This window comes from Saccoglossus kowalevskii, unplaced genomic scaffold, assembly GCF_978046115.1.
Source record: "Saccoglossus kowalevskii unplaced genomic scaffold, keSacKowa6.1 SCAFFOLD_24, whole genome shotgun sequence".
NCBI lineage: Eukaryota > Metazoa > Hemichordata > Enteropneusta > Harrimaniidae > Saccoglossus > Saccoglossus kowalevskii.
Genome location: NW_028188618.1, coordinates 3,408,046 through 3,417,164, shown reverse-complemented (window position 1 = coordinate 3,417,164; position 9,119 = coordinate 3,408,046). Strand labels below are relative to the sequence as shown.

Here is a 9,119-nt window from a genome sequence, read left to right as displayed (position 1 = left end):
GCCACACTTTTCAGCACTTTGCCACAACTTTTCTGTAATTTGCCACACTTTTCATTACTTTGCCACGACTTTGCCACAATTTTGCAGTACTTTGCCATCCTTTTCAGTACTTTGCAACTGCTTTTCAGTACTTTGCCACTAATTTTCAGCACTTTGCCACAACTTTTCAGTACTTTGCCACGCTTTTCGGCACTTTGCCACTACTTTTCAGTACTTTGCCACTTCTTTTCAGCACTTTGCCACGACTTTGCCACAACTTTTCAGTACTTTGCCACACTTTCCAGTACTTTGCCACTACTTTTCAGCACTTTGCCACAATGTTTCTGTACTTTGCCAGGCTTTTCAGTATTTTGCCACGACTTTGCCACAATTTGTCAGTACTTTGCCACACTTTTCAGCACTTTGCCACTACTTTTCAGTACTTTGCCACTACTTTTCAGCACTTTGCCACAACTTTTCTGTACTTTGCCACACTTTTCAGTACTTTGCCACAACTTTTCAGTACTTTGCACACTTTTCAGTACTTTGCCACTGCTTTTCAGTACTTTGCCACTACTGTTCAGCACTTTGCCACAACTTTTCAGTACTTTGCTACACTTTTCAGCACTTTGCCACTACTTTTCAGTACTTTGCCACTACTTTTCAGCACTTTGCCACAACTTTTCAGCACTTTGCCACACTTTTCAGTACTTTGCCTCTACTTTTCAGCACTTTGCCACAACTTTTCAGTACTTTGCCACACTTTTCAGTACTTTGCCACGACATTGCCACAACTTTTGAGTACTTTTGCCACTTTTTTCAGTACTTTGCCACTAATTTTCAGCACTTTGCCACAACTTTTCAGTACTTTGCCACTACTTTTCATCACTTTGCCACACTTTTCAACACTTTGCCACTGCTTTTCAGTACTTTGCAACGAATTTTCAGCCCTTTGCAACAACTTTTCAGTACTTTGCCACACTTTTCAGTACTTTGCCACGACTTTGCCACAACTTTTCAGTACTTTTCCACACTTTTCAGTGCTTTGCCACTGATTTTCAGTACTTTGCCACAACTTGTCAGCACTTTGCCACCACTTTTCAGTACTTTGCCACACTTTTTCAGTACTTTGCCACTACTTTTCCGCACTTCGCCACCGCCTCTCAGTACTTTGCCACAACTTTTCAGTACTTTGCTACTACTTTTCAGCACTTTGCCACAACTTTCAGCACTTTGCCACTACTTTTCAGTACTTTGCCACACTTTTCAGCACATTGTCACAACATTTCAGTACTTTTCCACGACTTTGCCACAACATTTCAGTACTTTGCCGCACTTTTCAGCACATTGTCACAACATTTCAGTACTTTGCCATGACTTTGCCACAACGTTTCACTACTTTGCCACTCTTTTCAGTACTTTGCAACTGCTTTTCAGTACTTTGCCACTAATTTTCAGCACTTTGCCACAACTTTTCAGTACTTTGCCACACTTTTCAGCACTTTGCCACAACTTTTCTGTAATTTGCCACACTTTTCAGTACTTTGCCACGACTTTGCCACAATTTTCCAGTACTTTGCCACCCTTTTCAGTACTTTGCAAGTGCTTTTCAGTACTTTGCCACTAATTTTCAGCACTTGGCCACAACTTTTCAGTACTTTGCCACACTTTTCAGCACTTTGCCACTACTTTTCAGTACTTTGCCACTACTTTTCAGCACTTTGTCACAACTTTTCAGTACTTTGCCACTACTTGTCATCACTTTGCCACACTTTTCAACACTTTGTCGACCGATCACTGAAGTTAAGCAGCATCAGGCGTGGTTAGTACTTGCATGGGAGACCGGCTGGGAATACCACGTGCAGTAGGCTTATCAACATTTCATTCCACATTACATACCAACATTTTCCCGGGATTGTTTGCCTAGCCGAAGCATTAAACGACATCCAATTCTGACGAATATTCAGCTTACTGTCAAACCATTGCAGAATATACCAGTTATCGTCCGATCACTGAAGTTAAGGTGCATCGGGCGTGGTTAGTATTTGCATGGGAGACCGGATGGGAATATCACGTGCAGTAGGCTCATCAATATTTTTATTCCACATTACATACTAACTTTTTCCCATGATTTTTACCTAGCCGTAGCATTAAATGACATCCACTTCCGACGAGTATTCAGCCTACTGCCAAACCATTGCAGAATACACCAGTTCTCGTCCGATCACTGAAGTTAAGCTGCATCGGGCGTTTTTAGTACTGGGAGACCGGCTGGGAATACCACGTGCAGTAGGCTCATCAACATTTCTATTTCACTGTACATACTATCTTTTTTCCATGATTTTTTGCATAGCCGAAGCATTAAATGACATTCAATTGCGACGAATATTCAGCCTACTGCCAAACCAATGCAGAATACACCAGTTCTCGACCGATCACAGAAGTTAACCTGCATCGGGCATGGTTAGTACTTGCATGGGAGACCAGTTGGGAATACCACGTGTAGTAGGCTCATAAAAAAAATATTCCGTAGTTCATAATAACTTTTTCCCAATATTTTTTGCCTAGCTGAAGCATTAAATGTCATCCAATTCCGACGAATTTTCAGCCTATTGACAAACCATTGCAGAATACACCAGTTCTCCTCCTCTCACTGAAGTTAAGCCCACTGGACGTGGTTAGTACTTGCATGGGAGAATAACACATGCTGTAAGATCATCAACATTTTTATTCCACCGTACATACTAACTTTTTCCAGGGATTTTTTGCATAGCCAAAGCATAAACGACATCCAATTCCGACGAATATTCAGCCTACTGCCAAACCATTGCAGAATACACCAATTCTCGTCCGATCACTGAAGTTAAGCTCACCGGACGTGGTTAGTACTTGCATGGGAGACCGGCTGGGAATACCACATGCAGTAGGCTCATCAACATTTTTATTCCACATTACATACTAACTTTTTCCTATGATTTTTTGCCTAGCCGTAGCATTAAATGACATCCAATTCCGAAGAATATTCAGCCTACTGCCAAACCATTGCAGAATACACCTATTCTCGTCCGATCACTGAAGTTAAGCTGCATCGGGCGTGGTTAGTACTTGCATGGGAGACGAGCTGGGAATACCACGTGCAGTAGGCTGATGAACATTTTTATTGCAGAATACACCAGTTCTCGTCCGATCACTGAAGTTCAGCCGCATCGAGCGTGGTTAGTTCTTGCATGCGAGACCGGCTGGGAACACCACGTGCAGTAGGCTCATCAACATTTTTATTCCACATTACATACTAACGTTTACCCAATTTTTTTTTGCCAAGCCGTAGCATTAAATGACATCCAATTCCGACGAATATTCAGCCTACTGCCAAACCATTGCAGAATACACCAGTTCTCGTCGGATCACTGAAGTTAAGCTACATCGGGCGTGGTTACTACTTGTATGGGAGACCGGCTGGGAATACCACGTGCAGTAGGCTCATCAACATTTTTATTCCACATTACATACTAACTTTTTCCTATGATTTTTTGCCTAGCCGTAGCATTAAATGACATCCAATTCCGACGAATATTCAGCCTACTGACAAACAAATGCAGAATACACCAGTTCTCGTCCGATCACTGAAGTTAAGCTGCATTGGGCGTGAATACCACGTGCAGTAGGCTTATCAACATTGTTATTCCACCGTACATACCAACTTTTTCTCGGGATTTTTTGCCTTGCCGATGCGTTAAACGACATGCAATTCTGACGAATATTCAGCCTACTGTCAAACCATTGCAGAACACACCAGTTCTTGTCCGATCACTGAAGTTAAGCTGCATCGGGCGTGGTTAGTACTTGCATGGGAGACCGGCTGAGAATACCATGTGCAGTAGGCTCATCAACATTTTTATTCCACATTACATACTAACTTTTACCCAACATTTTTTTTTGCCTAGCCGTAGCATTAAATGACATCCAATTCCGACGAATATTCAGCCTACTGCTAAACCATTGTAGAATACACCAGTTCTCGTCGGATCACTGAAGTTAAGCTGCGCCGGGCGTGGTTATTACTTGCATGGGAGACCGGCTGGGAATACCACGTGCAGTAGGCTCATCAACAGTTTTATTCCACATTACATACTAACTTTTACCCAACATTTTTTTTTGCTAGCCGTAGCATTAAATGACATCCAATTCCGACGAATATTCAGCCTACTGCCAAACCATTGCAGAATACACCAGTTCTCGTCGGATCACTGAAGTTAAGCTGCATCGGGCGTGGTGAGTACTTGCGTGGGAGACCGGCTGGGAATACCACGTGCAGTAGGCTCATCAACATTTTTATTCCACATTACATACTAACTTTTACCCAATTTTTTTTTGCCAAGCCGTAGCATTAAATGACATCCAATTCCGACGAATATTCAGCCTACTGCCAAACCATTGCAGAATACACCAGTTCTCGTCGGATCACTGAAGTTAAGCTACATCGGGCGTGGTTACTACTTGCATGGCAGACCGGCTGGGAATACCACGTGCAGTAGGCTCATCAACATTTTTATCCCACATTACATACTAACTTTTTCCTATGATTTTTTGCCTAGCCGTAGCATTAAATGACATCCAATTCCGACGAATATTCAGCCTACTGACAAACCAATGCAGAATACACCAGTTCTTGTCCGATCACTGAAGTTAAGCTGCATTGGGCGTGAATACCACGTGCAGTAGGCTTATCAACATTGTTATTCCACCGTACATACCAACTTTTTCTCGGGATTTTTTGCCTTGCCGAAGCGTTAAACGACATGCAATTCTGACGATTATTCAGCCTACTGTCAAACCATTGCAGAACACACCAGTTCTTGTCCGATCACTGAAGTTAAGCTGCATCGGGCGTGGTTAGTACTTGCATGGGAGACCGGCTGGGAATACCAGGTGCAGTAGGCTCATCAACATTTTTATTCCACATTACATACTAACTTTTCCCCAAAATTTTTTGTTGCCTAGCCGTAGCATTAAATGACATCCAATTCCGACGAATATTCAGCCTACTGCCAAACCATTGCAGAATACACCAGTTCTCGTCGGATCACTGAAGTTAAGCTACATCGGGCGTGGTTACTACTTGCATGGGAGACCAGCTGGGAATACCACGTGCAGTAGGCTCATCAACATTTTTATCCCACATTACATACTAACTTTTTCCTATGATTTTTTGCCTAGCCGTAGCATTAAATGACATCCAATTCCGACGAATATTCAGCCTACTGACAAACCAATGCAGAATACACCAGTTCTTGTCCGATCACTGAAGTTAAGCTGCATTGGGCGTGAATACCACGTGCAGTAGGCTTATCAACATTGTTATTCCACCGTACATACCAACTTTTTCTCGGGATTTTTTGCCTTGCCGAAGCGTTAAACGACATGCAATTCTGACGATTATTCAGCCTACTGTCAAACCATTGCAGAACACACCAGTTCTTGTCCGATCACTGAAGTTAAGCTGCATCGGGCGTGGTTAGTACTTGCATGGGAGACCGGCTGGGAATACCAGGTGCAGTAGGCTCATCAACATTTTTATTCCACATTACATACTAACTTTTCCCCAAAATTTTTTGTTGCCTAGCCGTAGCATTAAATGACATCCAATTACGACGAATATTCAGCCTACTGCTAAACCATTGCAGAATACACCAGTTCTCGTCAAATCACTGAAGTTAAGCTGCATTGGGCGTGGTTAGTACTTGCATGGGAGATCGGCTGGGAATACCGCGTGCATTAGGCTCATCAACATTTTTATTCCACCGTACATACTAACTTTTTCCCGGGATTTTTTGCCTAGCCGAAGTATTAAATTACATCCAATTCCGACGAATATCCAGCCTACTGCCAAACTATTGCAGAATACACCAGTTCTCGTCCGACCACTGAAGTTAAGCTGCATCGGGCGTGTTTAGTACTTGCATGGGAGACCGGCTGGGAATACCATGTGCAGTTGGCTTATCAATATTTTTATTCCACCGTACATACCAACTTTTTCCCATGATTTTTTGCCTTGCTGAAGCGTTAAACGACATGCAATTCTGACGAATATACAGCCTCCTGTCAAACCATTGCAGAACACACCAGTTCTTGTCCGATCACTGAAGTTAAGCTGCATCGGACGTGGTAAGTACTTGAATGGGAGACCGGCTGGGAATGCCACGTGCAGTAGGCTCATCAACATTTTTATTCCACATTACATACTAACTTTTTCCTATGATTTTTTGCCTAGCCGTAGCATTAAATGACATCCAATTCCGAAGAATATTCAGCCTACTGCCAAACCATTGCAGAATACACCTATTCTCGTCCGATCACTGAAGTTAAGCTGCATCGGGCGTGGTTAGTACTTGCATGGGAGACGAGCTGGGAATACCACGTGCAGTAGGCTGATGAACATTTTTATTGCAGAATACACCAGTTCTTGTCCGATCACTGAAGTTCAGCCGCATCGAGCGTGGTTAGTTCTTGCATGCGAGACCGGCTGGGAATACCACGTGCAGTAGGCTCATCAACATTTTTATTCCACATTACATAGCAACTTTTTCCCATGATTTTTTGCCTAGACGAAGCATTAAATGACATACAATTCCGACGAATATTCAGCCTACTGCCAAACCATTGCAGAATACACCAGTTCTCGTCCGATCACTGAAGTTAAGCTGCATCGGGCGTGGTTAGTACTTGCATTGGAGACCGGCTGGGAATACCACTTGCAGTAGGCTCATCAACATTTTTATTCCACATTACATACTAACTTTTACCCATGATTTTTTGCCTAGTCTTAGCATTAAATGACATTCAATTCCGACGAATATTCAGCCTACTGCAAAACCATTGCAGAATACACCAGTTCTCGTCGGATCACTGAAGTTAAGCTGCATCGGGCGTGGTGAGTACTTGCGTGGGAGACCGGCTGGGAATACCACGTGCAGTAGGCTCATCAACATTTTTATTCCACATTACGTACTAACTTTTACCCAATTTTTTTTTGCCAAGCCGTAGCATTAAATGACATCCAATTCCGACGAATATTCAGCCTACTGCCAAACCATTGCAGAATACACCAGTTCTCGTCGGATCACTGAAGTTAAGCTACATCGGGCGTGGTTACTACTTGCATGGGAGACCGGCTGGGAATACCATGTGCAGTAGGCTCATCAACATTTTTATTCCACATTACATACTAACTTTTTCCTATGATTTTTTGCCTAGCCGTAGCATTAAATGACATCCAATTCCGACGAATATTCAGCCTACTGACAAACAAATGCAGAATACACCAGTTCTCGTCCGATCACTGAAGTTAAGCTGCATTGGGCGCGAATACCACGTGCAGTAGGCTTATCAACATTGTTATTCCACCGTACATACCAACTTTTTCTCGGGATTTTTTGCCTTGCCGAAGCGTTAAACGACATGCAATTCTGACGAATATTCAGGCTACTGTCAAACCATTGCAGAACACACCAGTTCTTGTCCGATCACTGAAGTTAAGCTGCATCGGGCGTGGTTAGTACTTGCATGGGAGACCGGCTGGGAATACCATGTGCAGTAGGCTCATCAACATTTTTATTCCACATTACATACTAACTTTTACCCAACATATTTTTTTTTGCCTAGCCGTAGCATTAAATGACATCCAATCCGACGAATATTCAGCCTACTGCTAAACCATTGTAGAATACACCAGTTCTCGTCGGATCACTGAAGTTAAGCTGCGTCGGGCGTGGTTATTACTTGGGAGACCGGCTGGGAATACCATGTGCAGTAGGCTCATCAACATTTTTATTCCACATTACATACTAACTTTTACCCAACATATTTTTTTTTGCCTAGCCGTAGCATTAAATGACATCCAATCCGACGAATATTCAGCCTACTGCTAAACCATTGTAGAATACACCAGTTCTCGTCGGATCACTGAAGTTAAGCTGCGTCGGGCGTGGTTATTACTTGCATGTGAGACCGGCTGGGAATACCACGTGCAGTAGGCTCATCAACAGTTTTATTCCACATTACATACTAACTTTTACCCAACATTTTTTTTGCTAGCCGTAGCATTAAATGACATCCAATTCCGACGAATATTCAGCCTACTGCCAAACCATTGCAGAATACACCAGTTCTCGTCGGATCACTGAAGTTAAGCTGCATCGGGCGTGGTGAGTACTTGCGTGGGAGACCGGCTTGGAATACCACGTGCAGTAGGCTCATCAACATTTTTATTCCACATTACATACTAACTTTTACCCAATTTTTTTTTGCCAAGCCGTAGCATTAAATGACATCCAATTCCGACGAATATTCAGCCTACTGCCAAACCATTGCAGAATACACCAGTTCTCGTCGGATCACTGAAGTTAAGCTACATCGGGAGTGGTTACTACTTGCATGGGAGTCCGGCTGGGAATACCACGTGCAGTAGGCTCATCAAAATTTTTATCCCACATTACATACTAACTTTTTCCTATGATTTTTTGCCTAGCCGTAGCATTAAATAACATCCAATTCCGACGAATATTCAGCCTACTGACAAACCAATGCAGAATACACCAGTTCTTGTCCGATCACTGAAGTTAAGCTGCATTGGGCGTGAATACCACGTGCAGTAGGCTTATCAACATTGTTATTCCACCGTACATACCAACTTTTTCTCGTGATTTTTTGCCTTGCCGAAGCGTTAAACGACATGCAATTCTGACGAATATTCAGCCTACTGTCAAACCATTGCAGAACACACCAGTTCTTGTCCGATCACTGAAGTTAAGCTGCATCGGGCGTGGTTAGTACTTGCACGGGAGAACGGCTGGGAATACCAGGTGCAGTAGGCTCATCAACATTTTTATTCCACCGTACATACTAACTTTTTCCCGGGATTTTTTGCCTAGCCGAAGTATTAAATTACATCCAATTCCGACGAATATCCAGCCTACTGCCAAACTATTGCAGAATACACCAGTTCTCGTCCGACCACTGAAGTTAAGCTGCATCGGGCGTGTTTAGTACTTGCATGGGAGACCGGCTGGGAATACCATGTGCAGTTGGCTTATCAACATTTTTATTCCACCGTACATACCAACTTTTTCCCGGGATTTTTT

At 43.0% G+C, this 9,119-nt stretch overlaps 27 pseudogenes; all 27 read left to right on the top strand.

Annotated features, from left to right (window-relative positions):
• The first annotated feature begins 1,945 nt into the window (after positions 1-1,945).
• On the top strand, positions 1,946-2,065 carry LOC146726403 (5S ribosomal RNA; annotated as a pseudogene).
• Positions 2,066-2,160: 95 nt separating this feature from the next.
• On the top strand, positions 2,161-2,275 carry LOC146726402 (5S ribosomal RNA; annotated as a pseudogene).
• A 96-nt stretch (positions 2,276-2,371) lies between these two features.
• LOC146726401 (5S ribosomal RNA) lies at positions 2,372-2,491 on the top strand (annotated as a pseudogene).
• Positions 2,492-2,790: 299 nt separating this feature from the next.
• LOC146726400 (5S ribosomal RNA) lies at positions 2,791-2,909 on the top strand (annotated as a pseudogene).
• Positions 2,910-3,005: 96 nt separating this feature from the next.
• On the top strand, positions 3,006-3,125 carry LOC146726399 (5S ribosomal RNA; annotated as a pseudogene).
• Positions 3,126-3,340: 215 nt separating this feature from the next.
• LOC146726398 (5S ribosomal RNA) lies at positions 3,341-3,460 on the top strand (annotated as a pseudogene).
• Positions 3,461-3,743: 283 nt separating this feature from the next.
• Positions 3,744-3,863, top strand: LOC146726397 (5S ribosomal RNA; annotated as a pseudogene).
• A 99-nt stretch (positions 3,864-3,962) lies between these two features.
• On the top strand, positions 3,963-4,082 carry LOC146726396 (5S ribosomal RNA; annotated as a pseudogene).
• A 98-nt stretch (positions 4,083-4,180) lies between these two features.
• On the top strand, positions 4,181-4,300 carry LOC146726395 (5S ribosomal RNA; annotated as a pseudogene).
• Positions 4,301-4,397: 97 nt separating this feature from the next.
• LOC146726394 (5S ribosomal RNA) lies at positions 4,398-4,517 on the top strand (annotated as a pseudogene).
• Positions 4,518-4,800: 283 nt separating this feature from the next.
• Positions 4,801-4,920, top strand: LOC146726393 (5S ribosomal RNA; annotated as a pseudogene).
• Positions 4,921-5,019: 99 nt separating this feature from the next.
• Positions 5,020-5,139, top strand: LOC146726392 (5S ribosomal RNA; annotated as a pseudogene).
• A 283-nt stretch (positions 5,140-5,422) lies between these two features.
• On the top strand, positions 5,423-5,542 carry LOC146726391 (5S ribosomal RNA; annotated as a pseudogene).
• A 99-nt stretch (positions 5,543-5,641) lies between these two features.
• Positions 5,642-5,761, top strand: LOC146726390 (5S ribosomal RNA; annotated as a pseudogene).
• Positions 5,762-5,857: 96 nt separating this feature from the next.
• Positions 5,858-5,977, top strand: LOC146726389 (5S ribosomal RNA; annotated as a pseudogene).
• A 96-nt stretch (positions 5,978-6,073) lies between these two features.
• LOC146726388 (5S ribosomal RNA) lies at positions 6,074-6,193 on the top strand (annotated as a pseudogene).
• Positions 6,194-6,289: 96 nt separating this feature from the next.
• LOC146726387 (5S ribosomal RNA) lies at positions 6,290-6,409 on the top strand (annotated as a pseudogene).
• Positions 6,410-6,623: 214 nt separating this feature from the next.
• LOC146726386 (5S ribosomal RNA) lies at positions 6,624-6,743 on the top strand (annotated as a pseudogene).
• Positions 6,744-6,839: 96 nt separating this feature from the next.
• LOC146726385 (5S ribosomal RNA) lies at positions 6,840-6,959 on the top strand (annotated as a pseudogene).
• Positions 6,960-7,056: 97 nt separating this feature from the next.
• LOC146726384 (5S ribosomal RNA) lies at positions 7,057-7,176 on the top strand (annotated as a pseudogene).
• A 283-nt stretch (positions 7,177-7,459) lies between these two features.
• LOC146726383 (5S ribosomal RNA) lies at positions 7,460-7,579 on the top strand (annotated as a pseudogene).
• Positions 7,580-7,679: 100 nt separating this feature from the next.
• Positions 7,680-7,795, top strand: LOC146726382 (5S ribosomal RNA; annotated as a pseudogene).
• Positions 7,796-7,895: 100 nt separating this feature from the next.
• Positions 7,896-8,015, top strand: LOC146726381 (5S ribosomal RNA; annotated as a pseudogene).
• Positions 8,016-8,112: 97 nt separating this feature from the next.
• LOC146726380 (5S ribosomal RNA) lies at positions 8,113-8,232 on the top strand (annotated as a pseudogene).
• Positions 8,233-8,329: 97 nt separating this feature from the next.
• Positions 8,330-8,449, top strand: LOC146726379 (5S ribosomal RNA; annotated as a pseudogene).
• Positions 8,450-8,732: 283 nt separating this feature from the next.
• On the top strand, positions 8,733-8,852 carry LOC146726378 (5S ribosomal RNA; annotated as a pseudogene).
• Positions 8,853-8,948: 96 nt separating this feature from the next.
• On the top strand, positions 8,949-9,068 carry LOC146726377 (5S ribosomal RNA; annotated as a pseudogene).
• The last annotated feature ends 51 nt before the right edge of the window (positions 9,069-9,119 follow it).